Raw genomic sequence first — 19,272 nt, 5'->3', positions numbered from 1 at the left:
CTACATCACATTCCCAGGTCAGGGTACAATAGTAGAATATCCAACCTCCTTATTTCCATCCAACTTCAGCTTTAACTCATGCTGCATTCACTGTATCTTGAAAGTCAAGACTTTTTTGTTCTTTTTTGCTTTGATTTATCAAAAGATTTTGGTCAGAGGATTTTTTTCTTGGATCTTGACATGAAACTGTAGGTGTCACAGTCACCCTAACTTCCATGTGAGTGCTGACTGCTGATCTTTGCTAACTTTCCCAGGCAAGGATGTAAATGTCCAGACAATGAATGATCCAACTTAGTATGAGAGTTGGAGCATGACAGGGACTGATATTGGATCAGTTTTCTAAAGAGACAGAAATCAAGATAAACAGGATAAAATACTGACAAGGAGGCCTTCTGTTAACAATGTGGGTAACTGATGACCTTGGTAAGAGTGGAGAGCAGAGCAGATAAACTGTTGGGAGGATGACAAACCAATGTTGTACGGAAAAGCAGTCACCAAGCCACCCAGCCAGCCAAGCTTAGGAGAAGCCCAGAGAGATATGGGAAAGCAAAAATGTGGAATAAACACAACAGAAATGGGAGAATAATGTCAGACCCTAACGTTTACATCTTGACTGGGAAGTCTAACTTCTTACTCGTGTTTTTAAAAATTGCTTTCCATTATGAAAGTTGAGTATCCAATTTCCCATTTGTCATTGAATGCAGCACAATGCAAAAGCACAGGCATAGTAGAAAAATAAACTTGTAACATCAGTAAAACCTTGTTCATAAAAATGGTAGTTTTTAATGTTAGTTTCCAAAGGCTTGAATAAAAACAGACATAGAGATAGGTTGATGCAGCCAGTATGTGATGGAGGAATTATGACGTAAGTTTTAACCCGTGTATTAACAGCCAGCGTTTATGTTCTGAGCTGTGGTTTTTGTATCAACCAAAAGCATTTTATCACATGACTTCTGACAAGATTTTGCCTAAAAGAGGGACTAGTTCCAGTTGTCTGTGGTTAAACTGCAGATGAGGGAAATATAAGCGTACAAGAATAAAACTGCAGTTTGATGTGTTGTAGTGTGAGTTTGGTTTGCTGTATGTAGTCTACTAGTGTTAGCCTTTAGGCTATTTACTGTATGCTCCCTCATGTGGTAATAACATACCTTGGGGGTAACTGAGTACTGCAGATCTCAAAAGAGCCAAACAAAGAAAGGGGTGCAGGGGAGTGAGAGGATCAATCTAAGCCCTAAAACAGACAGTTAAAAGAGGTATAAATTGATGGTTGATAAAGGAGCTGATGGACACTATCTTGTTGGTGTTTTGACTAAAGCATATCTAAGAGGTTTCATTAAGACCTCTGGAAATTGTGTCAATGCTTGTGAAAAGGGCACAATAAAGGTTTCTTTTAAAGGAGGATAAAGTTGGATGTAGTAGCATCGAGCGCATAAGTTTTATATTGCAACCAAATTAATACAATCTGCCCTCATTCTATTTTTCAAGTGTGTAAGAGAAACTACTACTGTTACTTATACAATTCTTAATAAGCCTATCTGTACAGAAACAACCTTTGAAGCCTTTGTGTGACAGTATCCCAGTTTTAACTTATGGGAAAGACCAAAATTTCTTTCTTTATGTAATGCAGTTCATAATACATTGTATAGTTAAACACTCTTTATCTACTTGAGTGACCAAACTGCCCTTGCAGCTTAAAATAAGGATGGCATTTTCATTTATGACAGTTTTATTTCCACAGATCAACTTCCTGAATCAGACAAAACAACAGTTTAAAGCTCTTTCACTCCCATTGTTTATCCTTGTTAAGGCTTATCAGCAGAGTGACGCTCCCTCCTTTTCCATTCTCCCTGGCCCTCTTTCCTTCTCTCCATATATTAAACGATGGGTGGCACTTTCCCCTCACAGCGCTATCTGCTACGTCGAGTCACCTCCAGACACATTAGCATATTTATCATCAGCTTCACAGACTTCAAAGTCAGTGCTTGCTTCTCAGAGAGATTTGGAAGCGCCACCAGGAAGCCAGCACAGATTGCAAAGCGGTAGGTGTTCCCCAGGGATCAAATATCCATTTAGGTAAGAGGAGGGGGAGGCTATAAGCATAATTCAATTCATTTATTTGCAGTGGTGATGATGTCTTTAGCAGTGACTTTAAATATTTGCTTAGTGCTAACTGCAGCATTCACCACAGTTTTGTGATGTTAAATCACTGAGTACTGTGGATGTTTCTGGGGTTTATTGGATGTGTAAAGGAGAATTCTGACAAGAAGATTATTTACATGCCAAACATCATAAAATACTTGAACAAAGTAAAAACAATGTGAACTAATTTACATGAAATATCATAATGAACACTCCAAATGTGCGCTTTTTGCCTCCCTTGTTGATGGATTCCATAGTCTGTTGTCATCCAGGAAATCTCCCTAGAAACTGAATAAACAGAATGAGGTAATCTTCAGTAAACAACATCAGTTTCACCTGTACTTTGTCCGCCCGTGCAAGCAGGATGAGTCAGGGAGCATTTTTCCCTTCTGAGTGCACTCTTGATAGACAGCTTGTCTCAGTGTGTGTCCAATAAAACAGCGACTCTGGTTAAGGAGAGGTCAGTGAGCAATGAGTTTCCCAATGCACTACGAAAGCGCATTGCTGTTTGCGACAAGGTTCAAGTTAGAGGGCAACGTGTGCACTGACCAAGGAATCAAATTTGACTTGCATCAGATTCAGGATTCACATCTTTCAAAACACCTATTACAGTTTTAGGGAAGATTAAGTTTAAACAATGCCCAAATAATAAAATCTATGAAGGTAACATATAAAGGGTCTTTACTAAATTGAGGAATAGGACTGTTATGTGGTTGTTATTATCATATGACTTAAGTGGGAACTGATTGCTGGTCAATGCAGTCTGAGCACTCAGAAGAGCTACTGTAGCACTAACTTCTGAAAACCTCAGTTGTTGCTAAATATGGGAGTCCTGAGCTACAGACTGATTTAGACTGGATTGGCCATGCTGAACTTTTTCAAGGACTGAAGGCACCTATGGTGGGTATGTGAGACCTTCACCATGGAGCAATGGAAAAAGCTGCCATTAACCGATGAATAATGTTTTTTACATTGTGTGAATGGACATGAATGCAGGCTAAAAATTACCTGGGAACAACATGAAAACTGTAAGCTGGTGGAGGCAGTACGATACTTTGGGCTGTGGGTATTATTTTGACCAAGTGCAGATTGTTTATGCTAATTTTTAGCAGTTGGATTCACTTATCACATTGTCTCTTTCAGCAGGATGCTTTTTCCTGCACAGTAACTCTTTATGGACACTATAAACAATTTAGAAAGCTTATTTGACCACCTTCAACAGATATCTATCAGAGTGAATTTGGAATGTGCTAAAAAAATGTGCCTGAGACATGGTGGCCCCACTTTGCAACTCAAGCCCTTTAATTTCCACTGGTCAAAAAACTCAATAACACCCACAAGCATCTAGCTTTTGACAAACTGGTGATTAGTCAATATACGGTCAAATGACTCTGTTGTAGACGGGTATTCATCAGCACCTGTCGGCAAAGCACTGATGAGAACACAACACAGAGTACACGCTTTCATTCTTTCTTAATTTTCATTGAGGAAGCTATCGCTGTGGCTACAAGAATGAGCACAGCTCTCTTTCTCTTTACAAAAACACACATTTACCAGCTGTATCGTCTCAGATGGAGGCTCCTAAACCAACAGCAATAACTTGCTGACAAAAAAAGATTAATTTAATCAACTTTACCGTCTGTAGGACAACTTATAGCTCACTCTCTGTGTGGGTCTTTCTCCTTTTGGTTGCGCAACAGGGACATTTCCACATTTGGTTTTGTAAAGTAGGATAGCTTTTGTCACTTGTTAGACAGGAGTCAGTGGACCCTTTGAATAAAGTGTGCAAACTTAGATTGTTCTTTTCCAATAACAACCCAGCTAATGAGCTTGGTAACTAACTGTTAGCAGAGCAACTAACTGAGTTTTTTTTTTCTCTTTTGGCTATTTAATGAAATTATAAGAGGAAACAGAACACATGTTTCCTGGATTTCAGCATGCTAACTATGTTGATTCACTAGCTATGTACTTCTGTGAGTACTCAAACCTCTATGGCAAGACAAGCAGAATGTTGCTGTGCCAGTCTACTTTTCTGGTATGACTAGACCCCAACTTTGACCTTCCATTCACCTAGGTAGAACAATAATGGAGCTGACTCTGACAGGATGCTATTTTTGTCTATGTTTCATAGCTCAAGGCATCCTTTTGTTTGAATCCCATTTAATGTGTAATGACACTTCCTGTGAACCACTACTGTGTGAAATGCAACCACTTTTCTCACACATTCTCTCTTGATTTTCAAACATACATGCCCCGTTAATAATGTGCTTTGAATCATTAATATGCTACATTGTAGGCACCCATTATAATTGGAATATTAGTTACAGCACAATGTCTAACTACTTCCTACAACACTAATGCCAGCCTTCTCTCTGTGTCATCTAAACCCTATGCTAATGAGGCCTGTGCCCACAACATGCAGAAGGTTGAATATCAGTTTAATCAGGCCCTCCCTGCAGGGGATTTCAGAGAGAAATGACAGCCAAAGTACATTAGCAATTCTACTGCTGTCACTTCTCATAGCTGCTTACCTTGCAAACAAACTGCTTTAATGGCACCTGCCTGCTGGGCAATTTAGCCACTGTAGAGGCAACATAACGTGAAATGGACTGGAGACCACTGACCTAAATAGAAAAAGGCTAACTCTAATCAAGGAGTGGCTGTCTTCTTGTCTGAGTAGAAATTTGAATGGACTTCACTGAATTTGTGTCTCTACTTCCAAGACACTTTTATTAATAGATATGTGAGAAGACTGGTGACAGTTACATGAGCCCAAAAAATATATACAAAGAGATATTTTGATCTAAAACTTCTGACAGTAAGTCAGAAAATCTCACCCTTACGGCCTCACACTTCTGTTCAATATAAACAGATAACAGACACAACATAGTGCCTAAATACACAAATGAAGAGATAAAAGGAACAGTTCGTTACCTCCACTCTCACAATTGAATTGCTTTGACATAATCCCGTCTTATTCCTCAAGGGTATGGGGGAGGGAAAAACATGATGGGCTTGGTGTTAGTGTATGTGAATATGTGTGTGAGTGAGAGGGGGTGGTATGGCTCATTTCATTGTCAGCCTATGTATTATCAACAAAAGGGAAAATATTCCATTTCTCACTGCACCCAGGGTAACAGTCTCTATTCAGTCTGTATCATGATATAACACTGATGCTATTTATTGTGACAGCTTTGAGAAATTATTTGATCATGATGACTGGTGAACTAGCGCCACCTGTTGTTAGCACTCACACTTACTGACTGACTGATCTATTGAGTGTTACCATTTGTTGTTTGAATGTCTTGAGTGAATGTGTCTTGCTGCTCTTTTGTTATATACTTTCTGTCCTGTACTGCAGCACAAGTCCACTTTTTCAGCCAAGTGTGTGGTCAATATGCAGCAGCTAGATGCCTCTTAGCAGTCAGGTCTCTTTACATCAATATGTCAGGTCAATAGCCTTGGTGATATTGAATGCGGCAAAGAAAAGAACTTGACTTGGGAAGCTGGAGAGGTGATGGCAGAGAAGACGAGATTCAGGTATTCTCCAGTCGAGCAGATCCATTCCAAGATGCAAGAAAAAGGAGTGACACGGGACGATTATGAATGAGCCAAAGGGTGGCATCAGATTTTTAAAGTCATATTTCTGTATAAAGCACACACTTTTAAAATCTCTGCATCTCAAACACTCCGCAACATGACTCTCCATCATGTGGCACTCCACATGAACGGAAATTCCTGCTGCCACACAACAACTGGCGCATTTGCTTACGTTGACATGATGTTATGTGTTGTTCTCTGTTCTTAACACGGCAGCGACATGCCTGTGAGTTCTTTCACAGGCTTTACGTAAGCCATAATGTGGAGCAGCCTGGAGCGATTAGTATTGTTTTTGGCTTTTATTAAGTTCTGATTGAAATACTACAAGACTAAACATTTCCCATCTTGTCATAGCGACTGCTCATTTAACCATGGCAGACTTTGGGGCAAAGGGGCATTTGTGTGAGCACTGTAGCTGGTCTCATGCCTCCCTTATTTATGCGTGAATATTTAAGATTCTGTTTGTAGAAAACCACCCGATTGTATGTTTAACAGTAACTGGCTGTTTTTTTTAGATTTCCTCTTATCTTTCAGAACTAAGGGGCCCCAGTGTCTGTCCCCTTGAACACAATTGATTCATAGTCATCTACCTCATAGCCAAGGGCTGGGTAATCACAGCCAGAGAATCGAATATCTCAGACTCCTGCTCCACCAGGGAGAGGAGTTTGTAATAAAATTACCCTCCCCTCTGCCTTAATTGTGCTTTTGGCCAGTGGCATACAGATTTGGGAGTTGGTTGTTTGTTCCACTGGCAGGAGAAAGGAAAATGATTTAATTAGAGGATGTATTATCAAGCCTCTGATTAATCAAGCCAAATCTGTGCACCTTTGATGCTATCAGTGGTACCACCAACATGAGCCAATAATGAAAGAAGTAAAGGTCAGTTTAACAGATTCTTTTTCTCCCTGTTGTAGGACTTGGTTTATGTGCTCAGATTTCACCTGCCTCTTCATAATGTACACTAACTGATGCAGTGGAGTTGAGCAAAACTTTTCAACTGAACAGATTTGTGACTTGTGATAAACATCATTTTCATAAACTGGACAACTCATAGATGTTACATTCAATTGTTATCATTAGAACTATTTATTTAGTAGAAATCAGTTCCATTGAAAACCACTAAAAGCTAAATCCTGCCAGTGCAGAAAAAAAGTGTCTTTTTGCAGAACAGGCTTAAAAAATAAATTTATCTGAGATAGATACACTCCATGCACATACACGCTTTCACTCTGCTCTCTCAGATTGTGCAGCATACAAATGTTTTGCCATCAACTCGACCTGGTGGAGACTGACAGTAACATTTGATGCGGCATAGCTGGTGTTGTATTTACACCAGGGTTTCTCATTTGGTAGAGTCCCTGCAGAAAGCTATTTTCACAGGATGTTACGTATGCATTTTTCAGACAGATTGCTGCAGGAGACAGGAGCACAGGAGGGGGAGAAAACACGACTGGAATGAAACAAACGCACTCTGCTGAGTAAAGCCAACCACAGGGCAGACCATAAAGAAATCTCTCATTTTTTGCAGATAGAAATAACATGTTCAATATATTTCTAAAATCTTTATGCATGTTCTGAAATAAACTTTTATGACCAAACCATTTTATTCTAATAACCGTAATTCATTTAAGTGTGTCTTGACTACTTGCTCACACTTAAATGAACTTGGAACACTTGTTCATTTATTACACACATTATTCAAGCGGCCATACAACACACTGGGAACCACAATACATCTTTGTCTCCCTAATCTGTAACTGTAGTTAATTTGCATAATACAAATGTAAAACCATTTACAGTGAGTGTAATGCACTCCTACATCAAATTATACAGTAAGACACCTTTAGAAGACATTGGGGATATTCACAATGCTCAAGTGTGAAAGAAGAAATAGCTTCAATCTATGCATATCAGCATTGCATTAGCAATTGCATTAGCAATGCATAACAGATAAATAAATAAACAAATTATATTCACTGGTTGATATTGAATCATATCCATCAGCTCTTTGCAACTGATCTACCAATATCAGTTTCTAATTTTCCAGCAACCATTCAAGTTGTTGCAAACCTTTCATATGTATAGAATAAGCTTGATTATCATTAGCCTTGAAATAAGTAAGCAAACAAACTGACAAAAAAAGATATATTTACTCATCTGTGACAGTCCCCACATGACCCTGAATAGGATGAAACAGTGTAGAAAAGAATGGATATTTATGCTAAACATATTTGTTCCTCTTTGAATAAAAGCAGCCTTTTTTTATACTATGTCGTAAATCTGTATAAAAGGTAAATCATCTTAAAAATTTTTTTATTTAAAAGCAGTACCATGTAGCAAGTTGATAACATTTACAGAGAGAGAATCACTGCCCAAATGCACTGAGAGCACTGATATTTACTGCTACATGGAGTTGGAGTACAGCACAAAAACAATGCAACAGCAACCTGATCACAGAGACCTATGTCGTCTGCAGGTTGTAAAGCTTTCTCTGGTCAATAAGCTCTAAGGTCTTAAAGGGTTACCTCTAATAAAGTTCTGTAAAAATTCAATCTTTTGGCACACACAGTATCCTGTATGATAAAGGTAATAGCTTTATCTTTGGAAAACTGAAGTTTTTGTTCATCTGTTGTTCATCTCCATGACTCCATGAATAAAAATGAAGACATGTTGATATAAATCTTTAATAAATCTATATAATAGCTGTTTTGTCAACAAAAGCAAGTTGGCAGCTCCCTGCTGAATTTAAAACAGTAACGTTTCAACAAGTCCATAAGAGCATCCTGTAAAGTGGCAGGAGAAAAATTCTACTCAGATGAACTTTACCACATCAGAACAGATGTCACTCTCAAGCCATTCCATTAGGAAGCTACAAAATCCTCATAAAGAGGAAAAAAGCAGGACTGGATGGGATGGTTATTCACAGCACTTTTAATCCCTCAGACTCAGCGCCAAGATCGACATATGACAACAGTAACCTTCAGTTATCAACAAAATAATACTTTACCAAAATACATTTGTCACGTCCTTGTTGGGTTTAGGAACTAAAAATACTTGGTTTGGTTTACAAAATGATCAGGATTTGAGCTGAAATACATTCCCCTTACATTCAACTGTTACCGTCATGGATACCATTTTGCTGGTTTTCTTAGTCATGCGTTAATACGCCTTGTTGCGACAAAACATTACATCTTCTTCATTGGGTTTAGGCAATAACATGACTTGGTTAGAGTTAGAAATTAGATCTACTTGGATAGGGTTAAAAAAACAAAATCATGGTTAGAGCTAAAATGCATTATTTGTACAATGTGACTGCCATCCTGAATTATTTTTCACTTTATAACCTAATTGTTGGGTTTTTTGGCATCAACACAAGTTCATTGACATCTTTGTTTAATTCCAGAATGCACTGCGATAGTATTTTGACTGCCCATTTACATCAACTTATTACAAAGCCTGGCAGTGCATATGGCCATTCATCCTCACAAGGTTCTTATCTGTCTTTACTGCTGAAATGAATACATATTTGTGCCCAGTTATACTAAGCAGCTTAACTTGTGAATAGCCTCACTCCAAAAACCTGCAGCATAACCAAGAACTGGACAAATCACCATTACTTGTATATTCCCACTTACATTATGCTGGCATTTATCTGTGGTGGATTACAGGAGCTCAGATTACTGAGTGCATGTGAAGAAATTATTCTTATTTTCACGCTTTTTTGTTGTCTTTCCATGGAGAGACCCAGCCCTGCCATCTGCTGGCTCCATCCAGGTGAACAAAAGCTCATACCAACAGATGACCCAAAGCACTCAGTGTTCCCAGGATGGGGACAAGATGCAAGACTTTGTAACATCCCAGCAGCTTTTTTTTTTTTTCAAGAAAAAGTATTGGCAACAACAAGTGCTCTTAAATAATTTCTGAAAAAAGATCATTAAAGGAAGGAAGCGAGAACAGGAGAGGGAAAAAAACTGAGTGCCTGTGGAGGAGAGAGGGAGAAGTGTGGGGAGGGTCGTTGGAGGAGGTTTCAATGCTTTTGAGAGGTGCCTCATTTTCCAGCGCCATCTGTTCCTGTTTCTGCGAGCTGGAAGCCTCGTTTGTGTCAAACGCCTCCCACACGCTCTGAGGAGCCAGACTTCAACAGCAAGGACTCCATCACCTGTTTCAAACAACTGCACAATGTGACCCGCTGCATTTGTTAACTACTAATCAGACTATGTTTGATGATGTTGTTAACCTACTCCTTAAGAGGTTTCTTCCCTCAGGCTCCCCACAAAAGCTCCAACCTGCCCTGAGCGACTGCTAATCTTTACTTTGGAGGTGGGTGACAATTAAACGGTTGATGGAGGGAGGGGGACAAGACCAGTTCTGGAGGCTGGACTCTGCCTTGCTTCCCTCCAGGAGGACCAAAAGATAGATGGAAGACAGAACAAGGCCATGCTCCTCCATTTCAATCAACTGCTGCCGTCTCACATGGCAGCAGAGCATCCAGAGGGGAGGTGCCGTCTTGAATCCTAATTGCTCCTTTTTCACCACATTGCAGGGTGCTTCTATGCAAATCTGTCTAGAGAGGTATCTAGTTTATGCAAGGCCAACTGCATGAACTGAAATGTGAGCAGGAATGTCACTCAGACAAAGCCTTGGTGGAGAGATGCAGGTATTATAATTCATTTGAATAAATTATTCATTTTGCACATGGCCCTCCTGAGTAGAGGACAGAGCGCAGTTTCTCTCATGTAGATAATGTTTTGACATGTATTCCACCACACTGATGGGCACTAGCCTGAAGTTAAGATATATGGCTTTAATAAGAGTGACGAAGATGCAAAATAATGAGATGTCTGGGAGCGGAGCTCGGGGAGGTCCAGGGAGAAACAGAAAGAAACTATTAGCTTCTTCTTCAATCTGTGTGCTTGTTACAGTGAATTCTGCTTCATGTTTAACCGTTAATGGATGCCCAGTAATAGGGATTTGTAACTTTTATATATACAGTATACTGTCTTGACATTGAGAGTAAATTTGTAAAATGATAACTGTGGATATCTTTGAATTTCATTGTCAACATGAGTAGCCAGTAGGGACTCATGCTGACATGATGAAAATCAATGAGCTTATTTCTGTCTTATTCTTTGCTGCTTTAGAAGCTCAATGTGCACACTTATGACTTGGGTCATAATGATAACACTTTTCTCTTTTGTTGCTATATATACATATCAATATATTTATTTATGACAGCTACTGGCTGTACTAGCATGTAATAAACAACTGATTTTCACCTGTTTGTTATCATTTGATTGAAAAATGTCATGGTTTTCTCTGGTTGTCAGACCCAAATGCAGAAAACTCTCAAGAGTCCAGATAGTTTGAAGTGTTTTATTTTCAAAGTGAGGAAAATTGTCTTTGATGGAGTGGATCTTTCCAGGAAGTGAATTCAGTCAGGGGTTGGCACCACAGTGGTTGCAGGAATAACTGGGACTGAAACAGATGCACAGGTGAGTCTGGATAAGGTTTTCTGAGCAGGATGCAGATGATTGGAGACTTACAGTTTCTTAGATGCGGATCCACTTGGGGGGGGGGGCAGATAAACACTGAGGGGTTTCTGAAGGTTGAGGGTTTGAATCCAGATGGGTGTTCCAGAGCACGGTGGAGAGCGGACTGGGTTGGATCGGGAGCAGTAAGGAGAGCACGGCTGCCAGTAGTTAATCAGGTACAGGTCTTGGGAGAGTCTTCTGGTTTGTGTACTGGATACAATGGTCCGAGCTTGGTTTCAGGACTGGAAAATCTTGGAAGCAAAAACACAACTAGTTAGTTTTCAAGGTATCTCGACAGGGTCGTGGAAAGGTAATTCACAGGCTTGAAGTACCACTTATGGCAACAATCAGGCGCCGAAGGACTGACAGCGATCTCCTTAAATGCTCCTCCTTGATGATGGTAAGTTACTGCAGGTGTGCCTCGTCAGATGCCAGCCTCAGCCACCGTGCTCCTGACTACCACCTGACTCATTGTTTCTGGCATTTATGGAACTACATGTGTGAATAAACTGTTTGATAATAATAATCAAGCCATTGCACGTGATATCTCTGTCTATCATCTTATACTGTTGTACTGTTGTCGTCTTATCTTATCTTATTGTATCTTATCTTATCATCCTCCAGTCCAGAACATAATGTAAATCCATTCTACAGTGGGTGATAATCTTTTTCCAACATCCAACCATTGAAAATGGTTTTATGAAGTTACAGCAGAAAATAGATGTTACACAGTTTCAACCTCAGAGAGTGAGAAGAAACAGTTGTTTCTGTCAATGTTAAATCTTCTCTGAAGAACTTATTACAAGGATTAGAATCATCCATCATCTAAAATGAGAGTCTGTAGTTTCTGATTGAATAGGTACACTCAAGTATCAAGTTCTAAGTTTTTAGAAAAATCTCTTTAGGTTTGTCTTATAATAGATCTATCCTCTTTAATTGGTAAGGGGAGAACTTCAGCACTAGGGCACCTCTTACAACCTGATTTTTCAACCTGAGTAAACAGATGACAAAATAGCATTCCTTTTGTGTTTGTTGTGTAGCATTAATTAATTAATTTTGTGTAATTCACAATAAATTAAACAAATCCTTTTCCTAAAGATGTTTCCCTCTTGTTTCCATCAAATTTACGATAGACTGATAATTTAATTCCCTGCTTTAAAGTTGAAATAACGGCAGAACCCTAACCCTGACCTGAGGAGCAGAGAATCAAAACGTGTCGTTCGTCATGATGTCAGTTAAGCCTTCAGCCAATCCAGACTGAGCTGTGTTGTCATCGAAGGTGGATCTCAGGTCTACATGGCTTTAAAGTCATGTGACAAGGTGATGCTCTCTGGCGCGGGAGAAAATCACACAAGATTTCCAATCAGCATACATTGCTTTAGGACCATCATGCATCACCTCAACAAAGTCCAACATGCCTAGTTACTGACTGCCACACCTCCACCCTGTTTTTATTATCTTTTCAGTGTAAAAACTCCAAATTTTCCTTTATTACACGCAAATCCTCATCATCATTGTAGTTGGTCCCCCCTTGTCAGCCTGTCTTCTCTGTTTTGTTCACCCCTTGGACTTTCTTCGGCAGCACTTTCAGCTAAACTTAAGTAGAGTTGTGGTTTGAGCTAAGTGCTGATATCAGAGTCATGCTCACTTTGACAATGCTAATCTGCAGTAGATGTAACGTTAACCATGCTAATTAGCACTAAACACAAAGTCTGGCTGAAGCAGGTGAGAATTGAAATCCATCCAAACATTGTTGAGGTTGTGATCAACTTGTCCAGATTCTCTACATATGTGGCTAGAAGTGTAATTTCACTGAATAATTATTGAACATTTAAATGTGCTGCTTTACGATCTATCATGTAAATGTTTTTATATAATGTTTTATGTCAATTAAACGTAAACAATGATTTTGCTGCTTGGACAAAACAAGACAACATCCTGTAACATATCAGTAGACTCTAGCAATGCAATGACCATTTTCAATGTCAGATCAAAAGCCATCTGTATGAAATACAAGATTATTTTCCTTCATTGTATGGTGAGTACATGAACACTGTTGTTAAAACACTGTGGTGAATACAACCATAAACAGGATATGATGACTGAAGGCCAGCCAGAGCCTATAGATCAAACACAACTGTCTTGGAAATAAACAGTATCTAACTGTGTGCACTGTGCTGATCAATACGTGTTGTGAGAAGAATACAATGAAGCCCATCTCCATCCCCGCCCTCAGTGCATACACAATCAAAGACATACACAGAAATGCACCCTGACGCAGAGCTCTTATTACCAGCCCGTCCATCACAAATGACCATAATCTATACTGTGATCCCAATGGCTCTCCTGGGAAGCTCTCCTCATTTTATTTTTCATCTCATTCTCTTTCACTTTATTCCCAGTAATTCAACCCCACTAAGTCCAAACACAAGAAGACACGGAGCCCTGCTGTTTTGACAAGTTAAATGACTACAGGCAACGATGTGCGTCCCAGTCAGTCTGTAAGCAGCACACGTCGCCATCCACCGTCTAGCTGTGAGTTAAAAAGGAATGCATTTGGATTTGTTCTTTCCACAATCACACCGCTCTTTTCTCCTGCGGCCGCCCGGCCCTCTGCAGCATCTTTTTGAGGTGAAATTGAAATGGATTGTGTAGCTCAATATTTTATTGACATCAACTTCACAGAATGTTGCTACAGTGACACCGGGGATAATTATTTCACCACAGATTTCTTCCTCTCTGCATTTCTCTCTCTGTTTCTGCCTTCCTCCAAGCCCTTCCATTCCTGTAGAGAATTAGTTCTGCATAAATTACCCAGTGGAATATTGAATCAGTCTCCAGCCACCAAAGGCGAGTCTGTGTGGCTGATTACCGAATAGCACACACGACATACATGCAGACACAGACACACACACAGAGAAAGAGGAAAGTGGGGGTACTGAGCGAGGACGAGGAGCTGACACCATTGCAGAAAACATGGTAAGGAGGAGGAGAAGGGGGAGGAGATCGAGAGGGTAGGGAGGGGGATCAGCCAATCTGGATAAGGAGTGAAAGCTGTATTAGCCACCTTAGCCACACACTATCTGCTCATTACTTAGTCATTAGTAGGGGCATGGTTTTAAAGGAGGGAGGGATCAATCAATTGTCATGGGTCAATGTTTTGCAGCCCCACTATGAACCTTGGGTGGCTCTGTAAATTAAGAACAGTAATTACTCATGTTAATTACGCCAAGATGGTGGTCACATTGATCTGCAAATACGTTTTGCATAATGTAAACGGTATGTAGAGTAAACACTGGGCTGCACTCAAGTATTTAAAAGGACTGCAGTGGTCAGATGAGGGAAGCAGACAAGAGCACTTATCTCGCTCTGAGTGGTTGGTAATCCTTTATTTATTTGTTCCACTGTGTATTTATAGAGCTCACCAACTAAACTATTTTAAAAGTAATTTCATTAGTGATCTAATTAGGATTGTTTAACACAAAATGTCGGTCAAGTCATTATTTTACCATGCTATGACCTAACAGACCAACAATCAGACTAGTAAACTGAGAAAATAATGTGTTCGGGACAACTTGTAATCAATTATCATTTGGCTCTACAGATTTGGCAAAAATAGACAAAGTCAGATGGCATTATCTGCCCATCACAAACCTCCAAGAGATATAATTCATAGAGGTGAGAAAGTTGCGTAATTAAACTGACCAATTCCCTGGATCCTCCATCCTAAGAGAGAGATTTTCTTAGCGTGCCACAGATATTCAATTTGCCACTGTGACCACTGTCGATACATGTGTGTTTCTGTTTTTGATTGGTTGATTAGCCTGTTGTACAGTTGTTGATACACCTTTTGAACACAGACATGCTCAAGAGACACTTTAAAAGGTAGCTCACTGAACGGCACCTCATGCTGAAAAGCATTGTACGTAGTGGTCCCTCGAGTGATTTCAAGGACCACTTCATATGCTCTTTACATATATTAATACAGACGGATACATCTGTATATAATTAAGTCATCTAGAATCCCCATAGAGACTGAGGTCTTTGGGGAATTATTGTTTCTAAAGGCAAATTCTAGAAAGCCCAGATCACGCTGAGCATGATATTAGAGGTTCAATTAGAAGCCATCTTAGATTTAAGTGGCAGCAGAATTGGAAAATGGAAAATCAGATTCCGTCAGGCAATTTTCACTGTCAGTGGTTATAAGCTGACAGAACAATTAATCAACACAAGCACGTAGTGGAAGGAAATTCTCATCAGGAAGTCATCATTTGCCATCAGCGCTCCTATGCCAAAACATCAGACAACACAGGTAGCCCATAATAGCAGATTGCTTAGTGTTTGCACTTTCTGACTGTAGGAAATACACTCGGTGCCATCTAGAGGCTGAACTAAAAATTATACAGCATATGACCCACATGCCTACAGTATCATCTTGGAAAAAATTCACATATTTGCCTTTAAGCCACTGAAAGATATAACCGGATTTACAATATCCGTTCATTGCTTTTGTGTGAGTGTATCCCAATGTTTCACCCAAAGCATAACTTTTACAATAAACTTCATCAATGTTATTTCCAATCTAATGCGTTTTTCTTGGCCTGGTAAATACCCGCTGAATCCATCGGTCGGGTCGATCCCAGCAGTCAATGGGCAAGAGGCAGGGTACACCCTGGCAGTCCATCACAGGGCCACACAGAGACAAATAACCACACACACTCACTCCTAAGGACAATTTTTTTAGAGACACCAATTAAGTGGGAGTACCTGGAGAGAAACCACACATACACAGGGAGAACATGCAAACTGCACACAGAAAGGCCCCAGCTCAGAGTTGAACCTGGAATCTTCTTGCTGTGAGGTGACGGTGCTAACCACCACACCACCGTGCAGCCCGCTTGTAAAACAGACTCTGGTAAAACAGCAATTCTTAAGAATGAGTACAGTCACACACATGTAATCCCAAAAAAGTGAATGAATAACTCAATTTTGTCTGGGCCATCAGAACTGCACACTTTAGTTAGGCACGCATCACAGCACAACAGTGTACGAATAAGTGTGTACAAATAAACATTTTTGAAAAATGTGGCTTGTCAATCATATTAACATAAAAACAGCGTTGCTCTTCAACATTTTATATAACATTGAAGGGAATGAGGTCAGAGGAAACAGCTCTTGCAGGAAACAACATTCAAAATAGTGCATCAAAAAGGCAAAGCCTCAGTTACTATAGTGTTGACATTGTAAAGATAGGCAGCAAAAAACGCAGAACAATGTCAACAACACAAGTACCACATATGCATCACATCCACAAATACATGTCAGTCAAACAATGTGAAAGCATCAGTGGCACCTTTCAGGCCTTTCCTACATAAAAGTTTTGATCATCTAATATCACTGAGCAAGCAACTGAGGAGAAAATGGAGCCTGTTAACTAAAAATGATAACTATACGCCTTTATAGGTATTAAGTTATTCTGACCCAATCATTTATTTTATTTCCAAGCAAGTATCATATATACTTGAATGATCAATGGATTTGAACGTTTCCAGGTTATCTATATTTGAGTAGTGAGGGCCTAAGGTTCTGATCACCTAATACTAAGATGTACATGATTATTTGGAGACTGGTTGTGAAAACACAAAATTATACATGCAGGTACTCAACTGAAAACACTTGTTGTACTAGCCTGGAAAACCAGCGCCAACTGCTGGACGGCAAAATGTTTTGCCTGCGGTTGGGTCTGGCTTCGAACCACTTTTCATTTTGAAAATACTGCCCTGAATCTGGCAGATGGCAACTAAACCAATCACAACGCAGAGACGTGTTTTGAATCAACGCGGGCGGGGCAGAGGGTCAGAGCGTTGGGCTATAGGCACAGACACGGTTTGAAAGACAACGGGTTGTGCTCATCAACAATGTTCCGTTGTATCCATTCATCGGAGCCAGACTAAATTAGACATCCAATCCATTTAGGCTGGTTTATCAGGCTATTGTTGTACCCTTTTTTCTGAGGAAGGAAAATTAGTTTAAAGTTCTCTTTTAAAGATTTCATATCTTTGCATCTGGTGTTAAGACTTTTGTTGGTGCTTTGGGCCGCTTTGAGAAATGCTCGCCTAAGTCTGTCATAATGAAAATAAAACACAGAGGAAAACATTAGTTTCAGGTTCATGGGATAAAACACGCACACGTCTTCACTGATCACATGGCAAAACAGATATTTTGTTTCATTTTAACACTTTTCCCCAAAAGATAATTGTATAATGTGTTTTCATTTTTCTAACAAATACATATTGTCTTGGAAACAGTGGGGCAGACTGTAAGGTATGTGTGGCCTCTGAATTAAGACTGAAAACTGTTTCAGTGACAGTATGGATTAAACGATTTTTTCAAAATAAATTGATAGCATGTATTCATTTGAATAGATTTTGGTCCTCTTATAAGGAATTTCGGTTATGATGTCATTGTTTTTGTCAAAAAGTATCAAAATATTAGTGGTTCCCTGAAGACAGCAGCAAGATTTAATTTTGCTCTGTCATAGGTTTATGTCGACATAATTTAATTTTGATTCTACTCTGTGCCGAGATAAGGAAGTGTCCTCATCTTTTTCTGTATAATCATTTTCACAGGTTTATATCAGAGGCCTCAATGACATGAAAAGACAAATGGAGGCCAAAATAAAGGAAAACAAAGGAAAGCTGAGGGTCACAACCAAACACTTGGTTCTCAAGGAAAGAAATTATTGGAAAAATGAGATACTTCAACTTTTTGAATAAAATAGAGGCCTGAAAATGCTGTTTACTCAAACAGCTGTCGGTTACTGAGCAGCAAAACAGAGATCTGAAGTCTGATCTCAACAAAGCCAACACGGAGCTAAAGATTAGAGATGAGAAAATCAGCTCTCTTAACTACCGTTTGTCTGCTCTGGACGAAAAAAAAAGAGAGCTTAGCAGGCCGGATCTCCTCAGCAGAGCATCCTCACCCAGAGTCCGCAGACTGAGAGGGTGAGAACCCCTGCTCAGTCCAGCAGGCTCAGGACCACCAAGAACAGGTGGCAGAAGAAAGTTGCTCAACTGGAAGAGCTCTTCACCAAAAAAGACCAACAGATAAGCAGGGCCAACATGGAGAGAAGAAGGCGCACAGATGCACATCTTGACAGCTCAACAAGGTGGAGGCAGCTTTAAGAGAGCCAACTGGCCTGCAAAGCTCTGAGGGAAAATTTCTCAAAGAGACTGGCAGAGAAAGAGGAGCAGTATTACAGAGAGCTCAAACAGAAAGAGGAGACTTCTGCTTTGAGCGATCTCTGAAAGTTGAGTGAAGAGGGCCCAGCAGCTGGAGAAAGAAAAAGGAGAAACAGAGGAAATGCTGCTGGTGAAAGAAGCTTGAACTCCTCCTTGAAGCAGAACAAAATGAGGAGATCCAGCACCTCGTCAATCAAAACCTCCAGCTTCAGGTACCTAACTAAGCCGTGTTTATCAAACTTATTTCGGATTCCATTAAATGTTAGAATGTGAGCAAAAAAAATGTTGTCTTGTGCTTTTTAGAAGCTAAAAGTGGAAAAGCAAGATTGGAGCCTCAGTAGGTGTAATTTATAACAGCAATGGCAGTTTGTCTATTGTTCATCCAGTTTAGGATGAACAACCTGCTTCTTTCCTCCTACTTTAGCCCTCTTTATACCTCTAACCCTCACCCCCCCTTATACCTCTTATCTGAAACTCCTCTTACAGCCTACCTTAACTCTGTCATCCTTTTATTTCAACCTCTTTCACACCCCACTTTAGCCCTCTTCATACCTCTAACCCTTATATCCCCCCTTATACCTCTTATCTGAAACTCTTCTTACAGCCTATCTTAACTCTTTCATCCTTTCATTTCAACCCCTTTCACATGCCACTTTAAACCTCTTCATAGCTCTTACATTGATATCTCTTCAACTTCCTACCTGAAACCCTTGTCTTGCAGCCTGTTCTACCTGTACTCTCAACCCACAGCCGGTCGAGGT

The sequence above is a fragment of the Odontesthes bonariensis genome, chromosome 23, assembly GCF_027942865.1.
Source record: "Odontesthes bonariensis isolate fOdoBon6 chromosome 23, fOdoBon6.hap1, whole genome shotgun sequence".
NCBI lineage: Eukaryota > Metazoa > Chordata > Actinopteri > Atheriniformes > Atherinopsidae > Odontesthes > Odontesthes bonariensis.
Note: the sequence above shows the minus strand (reverse complement) of the source record.